The sequence below is a fragment of the Magallana gigas genome, chromosome 3 (assembly GCF_963853765.1).
Source record: "Magallana gigas chromosome 3, xbMagGiga1.1, whole genome shotgun sequence".
NCBI lineage: Eukaryota > Metazoa > Mollusca > Bivalvia > Ostreida > Ostreidae > Magallana > Magallana gigas.
The window spans coordinates 20,708,571-20,731,124 of NC_088855.1; the positions used below are offsets into that span (position 1 = coordinate 20,708,571).

At 33.2% G+C, this 22,554-nt stretch overlaps 1 long non-coding RNA gene across 1 annotated transcript; it reads left to right on the plus strand.

Annotated features, from left to right (window-relative positions):
• The first annotated feature begins 290 nt into the window (after positions 1–290).
• LOC117692637 (uncharacterized) lies at positions 291–2,330 on the plus strand. The gene is made up of 3 exons (XR_010711925.1): positions 291–578; positions 1,593–1,753; positions 2,057–2,330. It is a non-coding gene; the product is annotated as an uncharacterized lncRNA (long non-coding RNA).
• The last annotated feature ends 20,224 nt before the right edge of the window (positions 2,331–22,554 follow it).

The window sequence follows — 22,554 nt, forward strand, 5'->3', positions numbered from 1 at the left end:
CAACCTCCTATGCTACCAAGGATTATTTTTAAACAAACGTAATATACATGCACATAACTGTGCACAAAATGCAAAATGTTACAAGATCTTTTTTCTTCGAATAGAGAGATGCAACAGGCAGCCAGGGACATTACACCTCCACTCCCTTCTCTGCAGAGTACATGTACGTCTAGTATGATGGAAAGCACATCTTCTAAAACAAGTGGTAAACAATTTTACATATACCTTGACTTTTTACTTCGTTAATTAGAATTTACATTTCTGTTGGTAATAATTTAATAAATAAAAGTTATATAATTCTATGTAAAATGGTATTCTTCTGAATTATGTGCAGTGTATATATGTTCAGTACATTTCATTATTTAACATTTGAGGTTAAAATTATTAACAACTCTAGAAAAAGTGCGTACTCAAGTCTTGCAAAACACTAGCAACTGGAGAAGGTTGAAGTTCCTGATGAATCTTCTGCACTTGAACAACTGCCAGTGGAGGTTCATTTTCCCATATCAAATAGAGAGGAATTAGACAAATTGGAAGATCAACTTGACAATGCCGATGTTCTTAACAGAGTTGTACATGTATGTACATGTCATATTTTTTTCAAACATAAACAACTGTTTTTTTCAAAATTCTGATTTTCTTAATGAGCATCAATGACATTAAATAAAACAAGATATCTGTGAGCCAATGCTCACTAGTGATACCCCCGCTCTGATGTGAATATGCAAAATAAGCAAAGTCGACATTTAACAGAAAGCTGGCATCCGATTGGTACAGAAATATATCCCACAATATGACATGCCTAAACAAATAGTGTGTTAAAATATTTCAAGCATCTGCGATAAATAGCTGCTGAGAAATCTTTGAGGAAAATTTGTTTGAAAATTTTGGCTAAAATAAACAAAGTACTCATTTAACAGGAAGATGACGTCCGATTGGTACAAAAATATATCCCACGATATGGCATGCCTTAAAAAATACTGTGTTAAAATTTAAAGCATCTCCGATAAATAGCTGCTGAGAAATCTTTGACGAAAATTTGTGTGAAAATTTTGGCAAAAAATAAACAAAGTCATTATTTTACAGGAAGTTGACGTCTGATTAATACAAAAATATATCCCACGATATGGCATGCCAAAACAAAAAGTGTGTTAAAATTTCAAGCATCTGCGATAAATAGCTGCTGAGAAATCTTTGACGAAAATTTGTTTGAAAATTTTGGTTAAAAAATAAGCAAAGTCGTCATTTAACAATAAGTTGACGTCCGATTAGTACAAAAATATATCCCACGATATGGCATGCCTTAACAAACACTGTGTTAAAATTTCAAGCATCTGCGATAAATAGTTGCTGAGAAATCTTTGACGAAAATTTGTTTGAAAATTTGGTTAAGATATAAGCAAAGTCGTCATTTAAGAATAAGTTGACGTCCGATTGGTACAAAAATATATCCCACGATATGGCATGCCTAACAAACACTGTGTTAAAATTTCAAGCATCTGCGATAAATAGTTGCTGAGAAATCTTTGACGAAAATTTGTTTGAAAATTTGGTTAAAAAATAAGCAAAGTTGTCATTCTAATTTTTAAAAGGTCAAAGAACTAGGAAGTATAGGTCGTGAGAACATGAAGACTACAGTGAGAAGGGTACTATCCCACATGATAGGGAAGGAGCTAGCAACGAAAATAAACTGGGTGGGAAAAGGGGACAAAATTCCATTTAAAAAACCTAAAACTACGCAACGTTTTGATCGGTACGTTTTCAATGTTTTTATTTAGCAATTTAGTTTCGTATATTTATATGAAAGATGGTAAAGAGAAAAAAAAAATTGTCAAAATGTAAAGTAAAAATTATGTGATACATATATATATGTATCTGTAAATATTGTTACATGTTTCTACAAACTTTATATTACATGTATTAATAAACACGCAATAATAAACATGCTATCATTGAGATATTTGTTTTAATACCCAGGCACTGATAAATCACTGTATCAAAATATATTTATTTGATCAATAACTTTTTTTTTAATTAGAATCCTTCTTTTTTTAAGGTACTGTGAGAAAAAACAGATTTACGTCTGCAGCAACTGATGCCGAAATAGACAATGTCGCCAAGGACTGGTTCAGGTTTGCGAAGGACAGATATGGTGGAAGAAGGGAAAGAGAAAGAAAAAAGATGGCAGAAATTGAAAGGGCAATTAATGAAAACAGACACAGTGAAGGCAGTTAATTTTTGAACTGTCATTAAATGAAAACTTGGGATTTATTTTTGTAATATTCTTTATATAAAGGAAATCAACAGTCAGTGAAGGGTTTTTTTCTTAAAGGTATTTGAGGTCATCAAGTGCATTGATGACCTAGATATTTAGAGCTCAGATGTCCATGTAAGATGTGTTGACTCACAATTATATAAAGGACTTGTATTAGCGAGCTTGATCTACGCAACTCGTTCTTGAATGTGTATCATAGGAATAACATTACATTTTACCATAACTAAGTGTTTAGCTTACTATGTGGAACCATTGTTCATAGTATTGGTTGGAATATTATAAGCCAAATATGCCAATATATGAAATTTATTGGCCAGTTTAAAGGGACTTGGACACGATTTGAGATCATAAGTTTTGTTTTTATTCTTTATGTATAAAATGATTTACTTGTGCATTTTAAATGATTGACCAAAATATTAAATGTTAAAGTCAAGTCACAAGCGAGATAAAGAGGTAAGAATTGATAGTTATGTAAACAAAGCTCGAGTCTTATAGTTGTTTACAAAAAATGTAATGTAGAATTTTACCATTTTTTAGACAAAGTGACATGTAAAAAACAATTTAAACTAATTCAATATCTTCATAAATACTATTATCAACAAAAGAAAGTTACATTTGAATAAAACTTACATCAATACAACACATATGTAAAAATGATAATATTCGAGCTTTGTTTACAAACAAAGAATTATGAACTTTGTATCTTGCTTATAACTTGATATTTGAGTTTCAAATTTTGACATAGTATTATAAACTTCTATATTTATCAGTATAAACATTGAAAATGGAAAAACAAAATTTGAAATGTTTAAGTCAAATCGTGTCCAAGTCCCTTTAAACCCGTACATCAATTACAATGTAGAAAGAGTGCTCTGCTTCATTGTTTGGCCATTTGAGGAATTCCTAGATGTGCATTGTAGGCTTAATATTGATAACCAATGTAGGGCCAACATAAACCAGCTTTACATATAGTACGTTGGGCCAATAGATACATATAAATGTTGGGCCAACACAATATGTTTGTGATGGGACAACGTAGGCCCAACATCAAATTTCAACGTAGGGCCAACATGTAGGGCCAACGTTAAACTAACTTGCACTTAGAATGTTGAACCAACTATGGCATACAACGTAGGGCCAACAAAATCAGCTTTGTTGGACCAACATATTGATGCTGACTGGGAAGAAATGATTCAGTGTTTTGATTTTATATCAAATTAATTGAATTATTCGATTAACTGCTATAAGTGGAACCCTCTGTATTATGGCAACTGTCTGTCAGATGAGTGATGTGGCCCATGGACCACTTGTAAATGCTGTTGAAATGAATTCATTTCTTCATTGATGATTTGTTAAAAAATATATATAAACACTTCACAATGTCTTCTAAAAATGTGCATTTTTACATATTATATCATTGATTTTACTATCATTATATTATAAAACAGATAATAGACACATCAGATGACATCAGTCGGCAACATATACATATCAATATTAACCCAGACAATATTGACATCGCAACAATTAAGACAAAGCAGAGGAATGAGAGGGTTTCCCTTCAAGGAATTGTTCAAAAGATAATTTTTTATAATAAAATTATTATTCCCTTTCGAACAAGGCTGAGCATGTTGCTTTCAGCATATATACTCTACACTTAGTCCTATCTTGCTCATACATCACATAAACAGGGCGTTTGAAAGACTCTGCAATGACTTTGAACCAAATCAACATTGAATTAAAAGTTGTATGCGACCTAAAAATTTTTTAGTCATAGGTCAATATTTTAAGCTTTTGTATATTGTATTTGGTTACTAACAAATTTATTTTGTCATTTATTTTTTTCTTTAAAGGCCGAATCCAAAGTATGATGATTCAGACACAGAGTCGAGTGACAGTGATTCTGAAATGCGCCCACGATCACCAAAAAAAAAAAAAGAAGAAAACTTCGCAAACACTGCCAGCACACCCAATGAACAGACAAGTCTTAAAATTTGATATTCTCAGGAAATTTCAAGGCCAGGACATCTGCTCAGTCTATGATACTCATAGGTCTCATTAATTTCTTATGAATCAGATCATTTTCAGACAATGATTTTTAATTTTTATTTTTAGAGTTTAAATTAAAAGTTCTCGAAGGAAAAGAGCAAATGATGCTCCAAATTTAGCATTATACGACTATGCCGCAAATCTTCTGAAAAGGTTAGATTTGCCACCGGTCCAGGTTGATGATGAAGACAAGTGAGAGCTGCCTACCAAACAATTACATCGTTGGAAAAGTTCGATGAAGTAAATGAAGCAATGAAAAATAATTAAATCAGAAACCGCATGGTGAGTTTTGAAAATGTTTGATAAAAGTTTAATAAAACAAAAATATGATTTTAAAAAAACTTTCATAAAAAATTATATCTTGTTATTATACCTGAAAACTTTTCATGAACAATGAATTGAGGATTGATAGTGTGTTATTATTAAGCACAAAATTAAACTTACTGTTTACATTAAGATAAGAAAACTTGGAACAATCGGCGGGGACAACATAAAGTGTGAGGAGAGTAAGGGCTGCGATTTTGAACAACGCTGTTGCCAAAAAAATGAATTAGCTACGGAGAGGAAGAAAAAATGCCTTTTCCATCTCACCTTTGAAAGATGTTCTGCTGCTTTATACTTATGATTATACTTTTTTTATTTAGAAGATAAACGTTGTATAACATATATTGTGAACTTTAATTTTCCCCCACCTTCCCAAATGAAATGATTGAAGTTTTCTTTGAGATAACTTTGACCTGACTTAAACTACTGTATGGATTATTCTGAAATTTGTATGCATGGAATTGTGAACTTTTTCCATTTAGATAGGGCACATTCTATCACAAAAGATTTTTTTCTCCATTTGCACTTATGAAAAATTAAGAAAAGTAATCCGAACAGACTTGGTAAAATAAATTATGAAAAATGAAGGGAGGTAATCCCGACAAATTTGGTAAAATGAATTCCTTGTTAACATAGTTAAAATCCAAAATTATAACTACATCCTGATATTTTGAAATCATATTAAATATATGTTTATAAGTATTATTTTAACTTACAAATGCAAAAATACTATTTGATAAAATATTACGTGTTGATAATTAAATGAAAACAACAAACACAATATAAACTAAATTAAAAGTCTAAAGGTTGAAATATTGAAACATCAATAATTTAATAAACACATGTTTAACATTTTCTTTATTGAGACTTTTACACATTTTTTTTCTTATAAAATACTTTATGTACTGTGGTTTTATTAATATTTGAGGGTATCAATTTTCGTGGATATAGTGAAAATCACAGTTTCAAGGATACGTAAATTCGTGGCCAATGACCCTATCAATACAAAATGTTAATAGAAATTGCACTTCATTAAACATTTAATTTCGTGGATCAACTTAACAACGAAATCCACGAAAACTGGTATTCAACGAATATTGATAAAACCACAGTATATGGTAATTTGCAGAAGTCAAATGCTTATTATGATGTACATGTAGTGTGTCATTCAATAACTAACAGGTGTTGTTTAATTTTCTATTTTGACATTTACTGTGAGGAAAACTCGGTGTTGTAGAGATGCAACAAACAAAGACATCGAGGATGCTGCCAAAGATTGGCTGCGGTACTCCTGTGACAGAGATGGGGAAAGCAGACAGAAAGCAGAAAAAGGCTGCTGAGGAAGTAGTCCAGCTAATATTTTTTTAACTAAACAGTTAACGTAGTTCTCTTATTTTGGCTTTAACTATCCTTAAAAAATCAATTAGATAAAAAGTTTTCTTCATTCAATAATAAACATACCATCTAAATATTATAATCTTGTTTTTTTTTCACTTATTAATTGATGTTCGTTTATTTTTATTTGATAAGATTTTTGAATGAACAGGTGTGTGTGTTGTGATATTGGTCCATCCTCCATGTAAACTAATGTTTGGCAAAATGTGCGGTGAAACAAACATTTGACCAACGTTAAGAAATGTTGGACCAACCAAAGGAGACGTTGAGCCAACGCGAGAGAAACATTGGACCAAAACAAGATAAACCAAAGCTAAAGGAAGTAGTTTTGCGAATTAACCCAACATACATATATTTGATGTTGGGCCAACGTCTATATAATCTGCTTCCAATGTTGCACCAACGTTAAACCAATAAATTCGCCCAACGTTGGAATTCAACATTGGGCCAACAAAAGGAGTATTGTTGGCTTTACATTGGGCCAACATATGGATGCTGACTGGGATGGAGTACGTAGTAGCCCTTTCCCAGAAAGAGAAAAGAAAAAAAATCGGGAGAAGCCTACAATATTGCAGCTACAACAATTCCAATTTTCGGCCATTTTAGAAGCTTTCTCGCTCTCGGATATATTATTGGCAAAATTGTTGGACTTTATCAGTTTGTATGTGGATCTGAACTTTAGGAATAAAAACCTGATAATCCCGAGAAAGCATCCCGTATATGTGCTCTGTTGGAGAAAGTTTATGCGAGATCAAATTTGGCCTGTGCATCTCCAATTGAGAACCCCTTCTACAGCTCTGATGTATTTCCCCCAATATGCTATCACTACGGGACACAAGACACAGATGCAGAAGGACAGTACCCAATGTGTCATGATTGTGTTGTTTCACAACGACAGCCCCCATTAAAACGCAAGAATGTTCAAAGCTCGAGAGCATAGAAACAGAAAAAATGAGAAAAAAAACCCAGTTCACATATTAACGAGATATGGACTAAATGTTTTGATTTGACTTAAATATTAAACATTAATTGTTGTATGTTGAAAGTTGGACTGTATTTTCATAGTATACATTGGTTTCTGTTTATCTGTTTAAATATTTAATAAATAACCTTTATTAAATAATTAAACAGCAGCTTAAATAAAGAATATCTTGTTTTTTTTAATTTTAGATAGTTAATTAGTTTCTTTCTCAGATAAAAAAAAAAGAGCCTCCCTCATCTGTTTTTACCAAGAAAAAAGAAAAAAGCCTTCCTCCCTCATCTATTTTTGAAAAATTTGGCCTGAGAATCAGGGAATTAATTTAATTTGGCATAATCTACTCCTTTGTGCTAGGTATATTTTTCGTCAATGTAGAACAACTTGCATTGCATTCCTTGTTGAAGGTTTTTCTATGGTTTTAGTAAATAATATGTATTATTTTTGTACAAAACTAGTCTAACGTTATTGTATAAAATTAGTTGTTCTAATTTTCAGGAAAAATGAACTGTTTCAGTCACTGATGAAGATGGGAGTTTGACTCTGAAGAAAACACACGACTACTGGCATCAGGTTCAAATACAACTTCATTTTTCAAGAACTTCTTGCTGTGATCTTGTTATACTCTAGTAGATATGAAAATTGTCAGGATATTGAATAACGACACATTGGCTCAAAACATTTCAACAATGTTAGATTTTTATTTTTCAAAATTCCTGCCATCTTTGTCGGAATTATCAATTGGTAACATATGCATGATATAGAGTACCGATCAGACCCAACCTAACAGAAAGTAAACCTCAACTAAACCCTGGGTTTACTAGAGTGGACCCAGAGTAAACCCAAAGTAAACCCAGAGTGGACACAGAGAGTAAACCCAGTCAGAGGTTTACCCCTGAAAACACGCTAACTGTGTATTCGGAATATACAAGGGGCGGGAATAACAGGCATAGAATGCTAATATAAAACACGGATCTGCTTCACACTTCAGTGCGTACAATTAACCTCAAAAGCAATTTCCAAGTAAATCCAAAGTAAACCCAAAGTAACCCCGAGTGGACCCAAATTTTCAAAAAGTAAACCCCAAAAGTAAACCCGGGGTTTAGTCTGGTGTTAGGTTGGGTCTGATCGGTACTGTATGTACACGTGATACATATATATATATATATATATATATATATATATATATATATATATATATATATATATATATATATATATATATATATTATTTTTTATTAACCTGGATTTAAGTTACAGAATTATGTTTACGGTAAAACAAACTATCATCATTTGATCACAGTCAACGCATTTTAAAATATTGAAATATTTTTTTTATATAATGATTCTTTACTATAATATTTCCTAAAAAATACAATTACATGTAATTGCACACACATCTAATAATGAAGTGAAATGGGTTGTAAATTAAAATATTCATAATTTTTTTTTGTATTTTTTTATTCATTTTAAATAATTTTGAAAGCTTTGGCATATAAAAACATAAACTAGTAGATCAAAATCGTTTTTACAATTCCTATTGTCATCACGTTATTAACAAAAGAACAAAATATTATTGTTTATAATATATTTGTATAATTTACACACATGTAATGGTTGTAAGTGCATCTTGATCCGTACATTCTATGTAATTTACTGCATTATTTATATTAATGAAAACATTTCTTCTCCCTATTTCATATTTGCCTGCAATTTCGTTAAGAAAAGAAGCCTGAAGATTAACTAAGCAGCAGAACAATTGAAATATTTTTGTTGTCAAATGTCTGTACTGAGATGGAACATACTTTCTTTTTTTTTTAATTTGATACATTTATTCATTCACATCGCATATTCCACATATTTCGCTCTCCCTACATGTATTCTACTACGTCTTATTTTGTTAAACTGTTTTGCTTCTCCTCAAGTATAATCAGATTTACTTGACAAAAAAGGAGTGAAGTTCAATGATACCCCTGTAGAAAGTTTGTCATAAATATTGAATACTTATCCGCTAAAACAAGATTTCCAGGCTGTAACTGGAGAATTTCGCAGTGCTCTACTAAAGCAGCATAGGAAGATGATCCAGGATATAAATCGGATGTAAATAGAAGTGTCCCATTTGAAGTAACACAAATTACGCCCTTAACAGTGTGGCAGCTTTTGTAGTTACTTTATGTTAACGATTGTTCGTTCACATTGAATGGAATATCTTGAGTAACTTCCTCAGCATTCATGGCTATTCTTGCATATGTAAAATCTTTAAAGGATTTTGACATAGAAACTTTTACATTTTAGAGTGTATTTCTATTGCCTTTAATACGCAATCGAATGTCGTCTAAGACAGAAATAAATGTGTTCACAATATTTGATATTGTAGCACGGCTTCTCCAAAATCTGACAGCAAGATCTAAATCTTTAAAGTCCAAACAGAGTTTCATCAAACAAATGAGCAGCTGGTCTTCTAAGCTAAAACTGGTAACTTCCCATTCATCATAGAAATTGAATGGTGCCATGCGTTTGAGAATCTGGTCAATTATGTTAAACACATCGGTGGGAAAAGATGTGTAGAGCAACATCTAAAAGAAAAAAACAAATTGCAAATATCAAGATCTTTGGCATGCAGACTGAGTTCAGGTCTAAATTGGCAAGTGGTTGCGTCAATATGAGTAAAAAAATCTCTAAGGCACTTTACAGCCTCCCCCTTCAAAAAACCCTACTAAAATTCAAAACGTATTGAAGAACTATCGCAATTGATAAATTCATTTCAACTGAGTTTTGGGTCAGGTCAGCTAGAAACATTTTATATCATACTGTAAACTAACTTTTTTCACGAGAAATGTCTGCAAGTTTCAGAACCTTCTTTCATTTGCAAATAAATTTGTCGTTGTAAACTAATTAAAGCACTTAGGCACAATATTGCCTCAGTCCCGAACATAAGTAGTCCCTGATGGATATTAAACAGGTGCATATTAGGAATAAAAGATGCTGTGAATATTATTTGATTCACAGGTAATATGCTTGCAGAAATTTTTAATTTAAAGCTGCTTGGTCCGATTTTTTGTTAGTACAGTATTAAATAATTTTTTATACAGATCAATCATTTTAAAAAGTTATGGCTTTTCTCCTATTTACATCAGCAGAATCGGTCTCCGTTTAAAATAGAAATATTCAAAGTAAATAAAATCATTTCTTTTTGGGCAATAAAAAACAAACCAAAATGCATCGTGGGAATGTTGAGAGAAGGGACCTATTTGGATTCGTCCCTGAATGATTAGGTTTATTCAACCCGAATGTTATGCATCGATTGTAAACAAAGCAAACTTAAGAAATATTAGAGAACAAAATGTACACATGGTAATTTTAATTTGCCTGAACATTATGACCTTTATTTATAGCAATGACAAACTCGTAATACAACCATGCCGGTCTCGACGTCAGGGCCGAAATTTAACATAGGCGAAATAACGCGATACCCTTTTATGTCGTTTGTTTTGCTAACAAATTTTGTACATTTTTTTTTTTATTGAAATTTGGCTTAATTGACCGGGATAACTACTGCAATGTCTATTATTATACACATACTAAGCATTTAAAACCTTGCATATGTAAAAAAATAAATAAAAACCCACAATTTACCGAGCGTTGAATATGAATGACCTATTAATAACAACATGTCATGACAAATGTAAGAATTATATCCATTTAAGACAGATTTGATTAAAATAGATATTAATCATGGTTGTCAATGGTATATGCCCTTCCAATTTCTAAACAGAAGCGACTTATTCCTTTTAAGTAATTTTTTTTAATTATCAATTTAGGAATTTGATAATCAAGGCGGTTTAGGAATTCTTCCATATCCTAAATGACCGAGTGATAAAAACAGGGAGGCTCAAAAAGATTATGCAAATGATTCCAATATACACCAGTTCATTCCTGACGAGCCTGCATGCAACAGTATCAGCCTTTCCCACTATCAGGTCATCTAAGGCTATCCAATCCCCTTTTTCAGTATTTTTTTGTCGAAATTGTTTGTAATGTGAGTTATTTTAGCTGCAAATGCACAGTAACTTTTATTCAAATGTTTGCAATACTTTCATATAGCCATAATTTTACATTTTAAAATATAACGGTAAATGTGCATTAGAGAATTGAGTCATATCCAAAATAAAACCATTGTTTTCATTTTTTTATCAAAATTTAAATATAAAGGTAGTATAAAAAGCCGTCATTGAATCAATTAAATGTTTCGAGCCGTAAACCGCCATGATTCCACACTGAATCTGTAAAATTTACAATACATTCACAAGAATAAAATGCAGAGTCCATTTGTAATTGTTTATATATATTTTTAACTTGTAAGATGAAAAAAAAATGTACGAATCAGTTTGTGTACAAATCTACTGAAGTCGCTAAAGAATGTGTCTAATAGATTAATTGGTCAGAATCCGTATTAATCGATCCGATTGGCCAAAGTTTCTAAACCGCGCTTTTTTGAGCGGGAAATTAATTTATAACCGCAATGTACGTTCTCGTGCATTGGGAAGGTCTTTACGTGAGCTTGATAAGTTTAGAAAACGTTAAACATCCAAGAAAACCCCTCCAAGAGTATGCGGAGGGTGACTACATACTGGCTACCTACGGTAAAAGACCCTTCAAGGCCCGGATCTCGGTGATAAATGGTACGTATATTATGGTGTCTATACATAACAAGTATTATAATTTTATACATATCAATACAATCGATCAGTGCAATATTAGTCAAATGCATTATATTTTCTAACTTTTATAGTAATCAAGTAGATAAACTTGGAAAAAAGTGCCCCCATTTCTTTGTGTATGACGTCACAATTTTTTTTTCAAAATGGATACGACGAGATATAGACGTATGTTCTTCAATCTTCATATGACTACAGTCTCAGGCACGTAGCATCGTTTTTGAAAAAGGGGGGGGGGGGGGCAGACTCATCCAAAAAATCCTGACAAGCAAAAAAAAAAGGAAATTAGGATGCTACGTGCCTGAGTCTGCACCAAGATATTTATGTGAATGTGTTATGACATTCGAGCTATTTTTATACTTTACAGAAGATCGATCAGTTTTAAAAGCAAAACTTGCTGATAATTATCAGATCAAACATAAATACATGGACACCAGGGAAAGTAAAGATGACTCAGAAAACACATTGACAACAAATAAGCCATATTCAGGTTTGTATTGTGTATGTATTATTAATGTAACTAGACATATCAATAAATGGTTTATAAAATCCCGACCTAAACTTTGTGTCTAAAGTGTGATGATCTACATATATCTACCGGGTAAGTTAGAAAATTTTTGCAAGTTATACAATTTAATTCAAAGTCCCATATCAATTACAAACAATATACTGAACTTAAAACTCATGCCATGGTTGTGTAAACAAAGCTTGATTAAGTTCAAGTCATGTTACTGTTTACAAATAATTCATTTAAAATAAATGTTCATATGTGTGGCTACATAAAATTAATCTTTAGATTCTCATCCCCGCCAGCCCCTCTGAAAGTTGCCTGCCCCGACGTATTTTATTTTTTTTAAAAATTGGGTTGCTTTACAAAAAATTCAAAACATTTTAACGGCTGCTTAACATGTGGATCATCATTTAATTCCAGTCCTGCGTGATATAAGATACTAATGTCTTCATGCATTTACAGTTAAGTTGAAATAAAATGGAATTAAAAGAATACATATTGGTTTTTGTGCTTACTCATATTAGCATTAACAATTTAAAAAAAATAGAGCTGTTGTTATTTCTAGAACATGAATGGTGAAAAAGAGTTTTTTAAGAAAATAAAATCCAACCACACGCCCCATGGTTTTTTTTAAAATCAGGATGAGAATCTAAATATTCGTTTTTTGTGGCCTTACAAGACTATATACTCAGAATTGCAACAAGACAAATAATATTTTTTATATCCAGGATTAAAAGAGACAAGTAGTAAAGCTTCACAAGGGAGCCCAGCTGGAAGCAGTAAAAAGTATGTTTTTCATCTAATTTAACTTAAATAGTAACCTACCATCTCTGAGTTTGGACATTTAAAGGATTTATTCTTTGTTTTTTTATTGATAAATGCTTCGCAAAAAAAGAGATGACAACTGACAAGTTAGGTCTTCGGATGAAGTTTAGTTTACTTATTCTTTGTTTTCTTATAACTGCAGAGAGCGAAAAAGGAAACAAGTGCAAGACTCGCCTTCAAACACTAAAAATGTTGTTGCTCGAAAGCAAAAAGTAAGTACACATATAATTCTAATCTTGAAGTTCAGTTGAAAACATTTGCAAACCAGTATTATTATATAAAGCAGAAGCTGCTACAAAGTAGCACTCTCCAATTTTTTGTTATCCGACATTTCCTAGAGTTGGGCTACAATTCATTGGACAAATTCAAATAGAATTGTTGACAATTACAATAAAAATAACCAATATGTGGAGTTAAGGACTATTCTTGAAATTTTTGGACTAATATATGTATGCACTATACAAGTTCAATGTTAGAGTTCAGATAAGAAAATCAATGCAAACAATAATATCATTTTTATATGACTTAAACCAAAATTGTTGCAGGAGTGATTCACTCCCGTACCATTAACGGGAGATCCTATGAGGTCCCCCAAATGGATCTCCTCCAAAAAAAGTTGGAGCGCTACATTAATTAATGCAGCTACCGTATATAAGCAGTATCAATATTTTGTATATTAAAAATGCTTTTGATTTCAAAAAAAGTTAGAAGATATAGCAGCAGAATTGGAGATGACTCAGTTGCAGTGAGTATTGAAAAGGGAATATTAAACTGTAAAATGATCGAATTAAATCATTTGATAAAAAGTCTTAGAGTTAAAGAAATATATAAGATATACAGATATAGCTTTATCATGTAATTTGTCAATTTACTTTAAGGAAAACAGTAGCTATGGGCGTTGATTCCCCACCACCTTCTATGTTGAAGAAACATGAAACCATGGAAAGGAAAACAGTAGCTATGGGCGTTGATTCCCCACCACCTTCTCTGTTGAAGAAACATGAAATCATGGAAACGTCAAATTTGTTTAGGCATACCATATAGTGGGATATATTTTTGTAGCATTCGGGCGTCAACTTCCTGTTAAATGACGACTTTGTTTATTTTAAGCCAAAACTTTCAAACAAATTTTCGTCAAAGATTTCTCTGCAACTATTTATCGCAGATGCTTGAAATTGTAACACACTATTTGTTTAGGCATGCCATATAGTAGGTTATATTTTTGTACCAATCGAACATCAACTTTCTGTAAATGACGACGTTGTTTACTTTTAGCTTTAATTTTCAAATTTTCGACAAAGACTTCTCAGCAACCATTTATTGCAGATGCTTGAAATTTTTACACACTATTTGTTTAGGCATGCATTGGGATCTATTTTTGTACCAATCAGATGTCAGCTTTCTGTTAAATGTCAACTTTGCTCATTATGCATATTCACATCAGAGTGGGGGTATTACCAGTGAGCATTGGCTCACAGATATCTTGTTAAACTTTAATGATATAGATTCAGCATTGTTTGTTCATAATATATTTTGTCTTGAGAGATAAAATACTGTTTATTGAAACTGTTTAAAATTTAAGAATACATGATTATAACATTTAAAATTTTGTAGTCTTTTATTTGTAGTTATACTGCAGATTTGTATAATTCTTGGACAATACTACTGTTCATGTACATTGAACCTTTTTTTAAGTGGATTAAGCCTGTTTCATGATGAAGCAATATTTGTCATGTAATGATTTCCAGGCTTTCCAGAGAAATGCCACGTAATTCCATGGACGGGTGTCCATAGATCAGTCCATGTAATTCCATGGACAGATGGAGCTGTCCATGGATATATAGTGTAATTCCATGGACAAGTCCATGGCTTGTCCATGGAATTTTTTGCTATATTTCCATGGACATTTTCCAGTTATTTTCCACCCTTATTTTGTCAAATATATCCTGGACAGGGAGTCCAAATACTCCAGGCTTTTTCCATGGACACTTTTTCCATGGATTTTCATGGAATATCCATAGAATTCCGTGGAAGTTTTACAGCCGGGTATCCATAGATTTCCATGAAAGTTTTACAGCCGGGAACTATGACATAAAAGCAATTGACCAAATGCTTCATTAAGCGTGTCGGGTTCTAATAAGTTTAAGACATGCCTGGATGTTAGGATGCCGTCGTTTTTTTGCACCCGAGTCCAACGATAGCGTTAACGTATCCACTAACCTATCTAAAGGGATGAAGCTCATCAAACCCATCCTAGAACAGAGACTGGTACTGGCAAAGAGAAAAGAGAGTTTAAGGTACGGAATTCAAACCGGGAAATTCCCAACACGGTCCACAATCGCATCGTGTGCACCCTAAATTTAGTTGGTGACGAAAACGAAAAATTCGAGAAGTTTTGGCAAGACACAGTCGCCCAACAGACCAAAGAAGTTGCTCAAAAAGCACTCGTATACATTGAAGGAGAGATTAAATGCAGAGAAATGGAGAGCAACTCCGTGAGAACACAGACTCTGCAAAAAATTTGTAAACACTCAATCAACTTTGAACAAGAAAAAAGGCAGTTCGATGAACAAATAACCAAATTACATGAAGAACAAATTAATGAAACAGTGATCTCAGAAATAAATTGAGGCTTATGGAATAAGCCAGGTTTATGTTGGAAAGACAGGTTTATTTCGGATTTGACTTTTCCGCCATTATTGATTCTAAATTTATGTTGCTTCAATCTGATTGGCTGTTATTTTATAGTGGAGATTCAATTACATGTAAGCAGTGCGATAAAATTGTGAAGAAATTGTGATCTTCAAATTTTTTGGCCCGTTTCACGGACTTTTCTATTACTCTACCTACTGAAGACTAACCTTCGTTGAAGATATCGTTTTCGTGTAGAATGTGATTGTGCAAAATTGTGGATATTTACAGTGATATTTAGTATCACGCTGATTGTTTAACTTCGGACGCTGAGGATCAAGTTACTTTCATCAACATGGCTGATCGTTCACGAAATCGAAACCGACGCATACAATCAAATCGCTGGGACGATGGCCACATCAACAATTGGACAACCCAGCGTTACATCGAAGAACTTGCTAAAATCGGCATTCGTGTCCCGTCGAATATCGGGAAAGTTGTAATGAAAAAACTTTATTTGGAAAACCAAGGAATGCCCCCCGCGAACTCCTCAGATGCCCGTATCAATATCAATTCGGGAGACGGGGAAAACACAAATGCCGCGAGTGATCCTCCGAGCGCTGAACCTATCCCAGAGGCAAACTCTAGGCCTACTGAAACAGCGAGATTGGGAGTAAATGTTTCACAGTCGGGGTCGGGATCGAGCCCATCCTTCACTATTCAATCGGGATCGAGTGCAAATTCGTCCAATATGGCGGCCGCGACTATGAACAATGACATAGTCTGCAGCATGCTCAATACTATGCAGAGCATGCAGCAGACAGTACTAGGTCTTCAAAATACTGTAATGACCCTTGTATCGGAGAGGAGAAAGGAAAAGGATGACCACACATCATGCACATTGGACACGGCAATGGCAGCGATCCGTCAACAAGCGTCACCAACGTCATCTACATGTACAGCAGGTGGGTACACACTCCCTAGAACAGAATTTGGCGTCCCATCAGAATCCCTTTCGCACCTCGATATGGTTAGCGAGAAGTTAAAAAAAAAATATGGGAGGGGAAAGACGTGAATATGGCAGAACTGCTGATCCCCAAATTCGAATCGGACAAGCCGAATAACATCACTATCAACTTGATAAAGCAGGAAGATCAACGGCTCCACAGGAGGCTTTCCATTGCCGAATTTATTACCGCATTTGGTAAATATAAAAGAGTCATGTGCCAACGATATCCGGAGAGACGGGTTGAATTGGATAGATATGAAGCAATCATAGTCGATATCCATAACGTATATGGTGGCAAATTCTATGACTACCATTGTCAATTTTCTTCAAGAGCTGCAACCGCCCTCAGAGACAATGTGAAAATTGACTGGTCAATGAAAGATCTTGGCCTCCTTATGATGGTAGTTGGTAATGCTACAGCAAACAAGTGCTCCACTTGTACATCCAGCATGCATCTGTCGGCGTTCTGCCCGCAAGGTCAACATAACAATTACATTCCAGTAATTGGCCAGAACGTACAGAATAATCCCACCAACAGGAAAACAACAGACAAGTACGGTAGAAAACGTAAAATTATCAACCGCAAAGAAGTTTGTAACAACTTCAACGAGAACAAATGCTTTAAATCCAACTGCCAATTTAAGCACATTTGTACCGCATGTCATGAAAATGACCATGGATCCTCACAGTGTAAGACAAGCCAAACGAATCCCTCTCAGAGTAAAAAGTGACTATCGAAATCCGAAAGAACATCGCTGCAAGTTTCAACACCTGTAAATGTTAGTAACTTGAGATCAGAACTCTGTAATCATCCAGATAAAAACTTTATTCAATATTTGTGCGAAGGATTCATTTTAGGATTCGACACTATGATTTCAAATACCAGAATAGACACATTAGAATGCAAAAACTTATTATCTGCAAGAAAACAACCCGAAGTTGTTGATAAACTTGTGAAAAGCGAACTGGAAAAAGGTTTCTTGACAGGACCGTTTGAAGAACCCCCGTTTACCAACTATAGAGTGAGTCCTATTGGTGTTGCAACAGGGAGGTATTCCAAAAAACCTCGGTTAATTGTTGATCTCTCTTCACCACATGACAGTGAACAAAATAGTATTAATTCTTTGATCAACAAAGAGGAATGCTCCCTGTCATATGTGAAGATAGATGATGCCATCAAAATAATTCAAAGCCTGGGAAAGGGAACAACCATGTGCAAAACCGATATATCTGACGCTTTCAAATTGGTACCAATCCTACCCTCTCAGTGGCATTTGTTTTGCATCAAGTGGAAGTCAAGTTATTACTACTACAACAAATTATCATTTGGATGCCGTTCTAGCCCTAAAGTCTTTGATTATTTATCCCAAGCAGTGTGTTAAATTGCCACCAATAACTATGGTGTAAAACATATACTCCATTTGCTGGATGATTTCATCACTTTTGAGCGTCCAGAAGAAGACGGAGAAACAAATATGAAACTTTTGTTTCATATATTTACTTCACTCAACATACCCATGGCGCTGAATAAAACTGAAGGACCTACAACGTGCCTAGAATACCTGGGCATAATACTAGATTCTGAAGCTATGGAAGCCAGATTACCAGGTGACAAACTGTCCAGAATTAAAGAGTTTCTAACTTCCTTTTATTCACGGAAAAGCTGTACAAAAAGGGAACTCTTACAATTATTAGGTCATCTGAATTTTGCAAGCAGAGTTATTCCACCAGGAAGATCTTTTGTGTCTCATCTCATTCGATTGTCTACAACTGTCAAAGAACTGCACTACCACATTACAATTAACGCAGCGTGCAGGGAAGACATAAGGATGTGGCTAACATTCTTAAATGGTTGGAATGGAATTAATCTGTTCTACAATGTTTCGCAGATCACATCAGAAGAACTTAATCTGTATACAGATGCATCAGCTACCATCGGATACGGAGGATACTTCAGAGGACTATGGTTTTCTTCATCTTGGTCAGACGAAAAGTGATTCCTTGGCATTAAAAAGGATGGGAACTGTGAAAAATGACCAAACTCTTCGTTGACTAGCGGAAAGTATTTCATCACCATATCCCTAAAGGACCAAATGGAAACAATTTTGAAAATTATGTCCCTTTTATTTTAGACTTATTTTATCATTCTTAAAGATGTAACTGACGTTTAACCATAAATTTCATTGCATTGACTCTACATGGTGAAATCAAATAATCATAAGAGGACGAGATCTTGTGCCAGAAATGGCAGTCAAATGAATATTTTTTTGCTGTCATTTCCTAAGTTTGATTTAATGTCAGACGCGACCTATCTTCTTTTTTTCCCCTTTCTCCACACTGTGAAGATTTCCACTTCGTGTTGGTGGTGTTACGATGATAGATCTAGATCACAAAAATGAGCAATGGTCTCTTATAAGACATATTGATGTACATAATGCAAGAATAAATAAACTAAGACCAAATTGTTTGATTTCAAGCCTACAAAATTGATATGGTGGGTGGAAAGCATCTGAAATTAAAACATTTTACTCTCTACCCCTTTCGGAAGATTCTCTCCTTTCAAAATATTATGACCATTTTTGTACGTAAGTACATGGCGCTTTCTTACTATTAAAGATATTTATTTTACAGATTTGATCTGAAATTACCTAAATGTTGTTTAAAAGTTTAGTATTGGCATACAAGAACTTTATACAGAGCGTTACGCCACATTTAATGCCTATTGTCTTCTACACTTGTGTTCAAAAGTCGAAGATTTGGGACCACTTTGGATCCAGCCTTTTTTTGTTTAAGAAGAACCGAATTATGATCTAAGACATTTTTTCAACGGTACACAAAAAATTGAAATCCAAATTGTTTCTGCTGTTAGCAATTAAAAAAATTTTATATTAGAAATAGGTTTTGTGAAGTCTTTTTATCAAAAGATGTAGTCATCTTTGTAACAGTCATCCACTAAGACAGGTATTGGACTTAACACTAAAAAAAACCTTTTTGTTTGAAGAACATGTTAAAGAACTACTGGAAATAAGTTCGGAAAGGTTGCTGAATATCATATCAAAGTAAGCTAGATTATATAGTGAGAACAAGCCTGTAAAAATAGACACTCCTATGCAAGAATGAAAAGAGTGGTATTTGTCTTATCATTTTTTTTTAACAATAAGCACCTAAAAATTGTGCTATATTTTCAGTCATTATGCAAGAAAAAATTCCAGAAATGTCAATGAAAGAAATGATGAATAAAAAAAAAGGCATATTAAAATTGTTCAGCCATCTTCCGATCCAACAAGCAGATATAGCAAATAATTTACATTTTTGCTTGAATTCGACGTTCATTGTCATTGTGTAAAGTTTTAAACTCTTTTGAACCTCTTTTAATAAGACTTGATTCGCAAGTAAACTACAGAGAGATACACAATTCTGTGTATTGGTCTTATTTTGCGGGAAATGGGGGATTTCCATTTTTTTAGTATATAACAAAAGAAAAGCTGTCTATTTGTGACAACCATCTATAATCTGTAAACCCTGAATTGATAAACACTACCTATTAAGAGAAATGGGGGTATTCTATATATATATATATATATATGAAATATCTCTGTAAAATATACTTCAGTTCAACAACTGCCATTTTTTTCCATAAATAACCAAAACCATAATCCTAGCAATATGCACATCTCGATATATGTACAATTGATCTGGAAAACAACAACTTCCGTACAAAAATGGAACCCTTTTGGCAGCCGCCCACTCCCAACCCCCGCCTGCCCGCAATTTACACAATTTCAATATTCGAATTTTTCCTTTGATTACCTGGTTTAAAATGTTCAAATTAGGGATTTAAATGGTTCGTTAAATTTGACTGTCAATTATGATAATTCAGAATATTATTTGACATATATTCTGGAAAAGGGGCCCATATACCCCTTGGGTTTTCCATGCACACTTTATTCCATGAATTTTCGTGGTCATTAAAATTCTATAACTATACAATGCTAACCACAGTTTTCCAAGTCTTAAAATCGGAAAGTTTTTGTTAGACCTTTTATCTGAGGAACTTAAAACTACAATAACTACAAGAGCATCAATCAGTCATTTAAAAGGACCAATAAATTTTCGACATTCGGGTTGTTGTTGTTTTTAACTATTACAACATGTTTATGTAACATTTTCAAAATCTTAATTCTAAGATCACATTGGGATAGAAAATTTCTTGGCTCCACCCACTTTTTAGTCGCGAAATCTTAATATGTGATAAAACTATTATAAAAAAAAAACAACAATATTTTAAACACAAAAAAAGAAAAAGAAAATTGTTTTGTAACAATGCTCGATACTTATGGAACAACATCAAATGGGTTTGTTGATATCTCCGTCACATGAATTTTAAATCCAAGATGTGGGATTTCATCACTTTTGAACGTGTACTGTGATCCTTTCTTCTATATAAAGCATCAGTGTTCAGCTCCTTGATTCTGACACATCATACCAGATAGTGATTTAAATGTCCGTTCATTGTTCATTCTTTGAGGCATATGGAACCTGATTCCTTGTAAATTTGAAAACCTTTGTTACAAAAGGTGTTTACACAACACACCTTATGTAAATCTGATAGTGGATTTTCCATCACGTGAATACACAAATGAAAGTGTGGTCCTTCCTCAATATTTCAATATAAATCAAAATTCTTTCCAAGATCAGAGTTCTTTCTTACAAATTCATTTTACACACATCAAATACTAGCAGTGCGTACCCTAATCCTTAGGCAGTTCCGGCACTTGGGGGGAAAATGGCAAGTTCTTTTTTCTACATAAAGCGTTTTTTAAAAGTGTCATTATCTTCTCTTTTCCGCCATCATTCGCAGTTTTGCAATGTTCAGTGTCAGCAATTATTCTTGAAGTCTTAATTAACACATAGGTTAAAAATTAAATTCAAGCAATCAAATGAAGAAGAACCCTTCGTATTTAACATTATTTTACTAGCAAACAGTAAAAATTAACTATACATTTTACATCCTCTCTAAGCAATGACATCTGACATAAGAATAAGTTCTTCATTCATACACATCACAAAAAAACTAAATTACACACAGTTTACTTTCTCTCCCAGTAAAACAAGAGCATTATTTTACTACAAAAGAAAGCAGCTTGTGCATAATGCAGTTTTATCTTACCGTATTTTACACATGCTTTATTCATCCCATTGAAACAGAAAAGGAATTTCAATAACATTAATAAAGCAAGATATAAAACACAAGATTTTCTAATCCAAAATTAGTTTAAAGTCTTTCAAAATCATTAAGGTGGTATGGGACATCTGTCGATATTAAAGTGGATTAAAGTTCTTTATAATTAAAATACTTTCACTGGTTTAGAATTTTCAAATTTTACAATATCTAACCAAAAAAATATCTTTTAAAAATATTTGGAGAGGTAAACATTGTAAACCCCGAGCAGGATTCGAACTCATGACTTAAAGATTCGTAGTAAACTCTCTAACCCACTGCACTATGCTGTTAGGTAACAATATTGGGAAAGAAACTACTTCTATAATTACACTTCATTACTTTGTTTATTTCGATGAACAATACATCACAACATTGAAGTCTCCCATACAACCTTAAAATATACATTTATATACACAAGATTTAATTGTTCCTTATCATAAATTTCATTAAATTTGTTCTATTCAGAATCTACTAAAATAAATTTATGTAAAAATTCAGAGATTAAAGATAAAAGAAAAAAGATAAAGGAGGCTGGGTGGTCATCAAATGAACAATCAGATTTGTCTTAAACTTTGACACAAGATAAATTTTGGCTTAGAAACCGAGATTTGGGGGGG